Raw genomic sequence first — 4,108 nt, forward strand, 5'->3', positions numbered from 1 at the left:
GATTTCAAATAGTTCTGAGAACTTGTCAGACCCCGACTTGGTAAGAGAGACTATAGCGAAAACAATGGTGATAGGTGGGACCACACCTGGACCAGGACTGTTTAGCTACATAGGCTTCTTGCCCTCTGTTTAAACCTAAACCAAATACCAGTACCTGGAAGATAAACTTGGAGGGTAGGGTGGAGGATCACTGAAGCTCTATGTTCCTCTTCCCAATGTGGCTGCATTAAATCGTTTTCTGTTTTTCACTTACTTTGTTTTATTGACCTATTGAGGATAGGTGGCCAGGCCTGGCTGCCAGGGCCCAGGCTCTGATTCTAGTAACACTTGCATCCTAAAGTTCATAGGCTTTGTTTTTTAGATGTATATACTCAAATCTTAGTTATATGATTTTGTAACAAATAAGTCCACAAGCTCTGGAGTCACAATTTTAGGACTAAAGAGTGCCCCTTCATCTTCAAATCACAAAAAGCTCTGTAACAAAGTAATACAACCTAAGATGCCACTAGGAATTACATGCTGGAAAGGTAAAAGGAGCTTACTGTTTGGAAAAGTTAGGTCATTAAAAAAACTCCTATCTAGACTTTAGTTTTCAATGCTGTTGTGGTCCATGTACTTCTATAATGTTTGGGTAGGACACAGGCTATTTGGTAAGGCAGTAAAAATACCTTATCTTTAAAAAAGGATGAAAGTTTCTTTTCAGATACTCTTTAATTAAATCAAAGGCTTGTTAGTCTTGCAGCCCTGAGTGGAGAGGTTACTTCTGAGTGTATGGTATACCTAAGGATGACTAACTTTACTCATTTTTATGATTTCCTTTTTCTTGCTTCTTAATTTCCTGTCTGTGACAGAGTAGAAAGGAAAGCTTAGAGATCATGTAAACCAAAGGATTTCAAACTTCAAGTGGAAGAAATTTCCTGAGGGAGAAGGAAAAAGTGCAGTGCAGGGAGAAAGCACTGTAGCAGAAACCTGGCCTTTCTTATGTCAACGCAAAACTGTAACTCTCACGTCAAAGGGGATAAGAGATAGTTTATTCTGGAGCCAAATGCCCAGAAACAGATTCAGGTTACCCCAAATTCCATGTTCTGGCATGATAACACTTACATTATGTTTTTATGGTAACAGAACAAAGAAAAGTCATAAATCAAGACATTTTTCAAATACATTAGTGGATACATTCAGTAGCGGGTTATAGCAAATGGGGGGGTATTCTACTATAGATCTCTGATGATAGTCTTTTTGATTGATGAGACCTAGTGGTCTGATAAGTTAATACAATCTAAAAGGTTAGTCACAGGATGTTAGATCAGAAACAGAGGTGGGCAAGGAGTGGCTGTTTAGGGGGCTAAAGATGGCCTGAGCTAAATGATAATTAGGCTCTGGACCTGCAACATTCCAAACTCTCCACATTTATTGAAATTCTAATCTGTTGATCAGCCTTGCAGGAGAAAGTCCAGTTTGAAGAAGGTTCTTTTCTGTGGACTTTTATTCACACTTACCCCCTCCTTGCCTGGATGCTGTGCTTTCTGGCTTCCTGTTTACAACTGAGGAAGCAGCATGCCCAGAGAACAAAGGGGCTGTACTTCAGGAAAATAACAAAGGCTAGTAGAGCTCAGATAGAAGTTCCCTTACACCCTGGTCCCAGGACACTACAAAATACAAAGCAGTGCATGTCTAAATAATATCTTTATGGCAAACCGGCCGTCATTAGAAAGATGGTGTACAGTTCCATTACAAATGAAATCTATTTTTGGTATGAAATGATGTTTTTTTCCAGTTATGATAGGATATAGCTAAAATAATTCAGAAGGCTGCCTTTAAGATTTATCTTGTCATTTCCCAGGAGCTCGGATACTGACAAAGCACCTGTCCATTACTGGACACCACAAACGGGCAGTCTTCCCTGATGCTCAGGCGTGACTGCGGGTAGGGCTACTTAGGAGGGAAAGAGAAGGACCCTGAGAGGAGAGGCTTCATGGGCGCAGAGTTAGTCTGTTAGGATCTGAGGCTGCGGGGAAGACAGTGAGTGCGCCACGTAAGAAGTGAGTTCAAGGGGGGGGGGGTTAGTGGGAGGAGCATGTCCATGTATACGTCTTGAGCGTGAGGCGCAGGGGGCATCCGGGAAAAGGTACTTGACAATACCAATTACATCTCTTAAGCAACAGGCAAGAACAACGTTGGAGGGAAAGTGCAGAGGACTTGAGAGCTAGATTGCACGGTGACCTCCAGGGCATATGCACGCAGACTCAGAACCCGCCAATCCTACAGTAGGAAGAACACAGCAGTCCAATGTGGTAGGGACTTCCTGCTGCTGTTGCTATGGTACCCTGGGCGGGACTAAGAGCGGCTTCCTTTGTTGAATGGCTCTCCAGTCCCCTTGCTCAGCTTTGAATGCATTGTGTGGTGTTCTTCCCACCACTCTTCCCCAACCTTCATCTCATGCGCTGTGGGCAGAAAAGCAGTGGAAAAGATGGATGATCTTCCGAAGATGGACGATCCTCCCATGTGGGTGCCTGTCTGTTTCTCTAAAGCCTTAGATGGCAATATTATGCCATACAGCCCCTTCTCCCTTGACCTATGTGTTTGAAAGCATACTGTGAGTCTTTTTAAACTGAAGAGACTTTTATTTTCCTCCCCCTCTTCTTTTCTACCATTCCTCTCTCCCCCTCCTTCCTTTCCCCTAGTAGGGTTTGTGCCTCCCTGGAACTGGCAGTTGAGTTACTTACTAAATTCTAGGGTTTACCTTGTTAAGACTCACAGCCTTAGGACAAATCCTTTTATTTTTCAAGTTGGCTTTACTGTTGTGTGGCAGCCTAGGCACTCCAGCTGCTTGTATTTTGGCTTCTCTGAAGGTCTTCTTTTTCCCTACTTGTCCTGGTGTTTGTGGACCTTTATTAATATGATCTTTCAATATAGACTTTATTTTACTTCTGTCTGGAAATTTTCTGTAAAGGGTGTTAATGAAAACAATTCTTACCTACTAGGTGATCAGAAATTGTATTATATGGTAATTGCCTCAGATTTTCTCATCCATACAGGTACATTTTAAATACACTGAGATGCATATTTGTACTTCTGCTGTAGCATCTTCTGAAAAACTCATATATAAAACCAGACTGCATCTCACTGACATGTGTAATTGCTATATGCCACATTAAAAATCTCATAGATTTTTAGTCACTTGAACAGTTTTTCCAGTGTGATAAAATTATTTAATAACTGATGTTGAAAATAGAAATAATACCTGTCTCCCTATCTCAATGTCAAGTCTTATAAAGTATTGTTCCTAAGGACAGGAGCTATATTCGTTGGGTTTTTGCTCACCATGGGTTTTCGAGCATATCAAAGAAAAGTACCTTGCAGTGTATTCTCAACATATGTGTTGTATATATGAACTAGTGCCTGATTTCTCCAGGGTACTTTTGTTTACATTTCATAATGCCCTGTAGTGTTTGAAGAGTTTTCTACATGACTTTTCTTTCCATTTAAACTTTCTTGTGAGTAATAAGTATGTTATTAGAATTTAAAACCATCTTTGCTTCCTTGTTTACATTCCTTCCCAGTGTGCCTTTTGTTTTGTTCTTGTATTTAGTGCAGGGAAGTATTCTACAAAAGACTGCATTATGTAGAATGTGACTCCACACCTGTATACCAAAGTTGCTACAAATATAAATTTAGGATGGTGATGATAATATTTGCTTCAATGGTTGATAGCTTGAATAAAGAGCACAACAGTTTCTTAGCTTGAGACCTCACTAGTAGATGTTGTTATTGTTCTTATCTCTACTATTTGCCACTGACATTGTAATAGGGAGAGATTTTTAAACCATCTTTTTTTTTTTTGAGACTGAGTGTGATAAAATATGCTCCATAAATAGAAACTTTTGAGGTTCCCAATTCTACCTTCTAGTAGGAAAAGCATTATGTAATTTCAAGGGAATTGAGTCAAGGAAATATATAGGGGGAAAATATTAATACATTCCTCAAAGGTATTTTTTCTTCAAATTAAAAATAGTATTTTCATATATTTTTACTATGGTCAATTATTAATAGATTTCTCGAGGTAGATTTACTGGATTCACAAGTACAAGTATTTTTTTTAAAGATT

Source organism: Nannospalax galili, unplaced genomic scaffold (genome assembly GCF_000622305.1).
Source record: "Nannospalax galili isolate Female #2095 unplaced genomic scaffold, S.galili_v1.0 scaffold1759, whole genome shotgun sequence".
Taxonomy (NCBI): Eukaryota; Metazoa; Chordata; class Mammalia; order Rodentia; family Spalacidae; genus Nannospalax; species Nannospalax galili.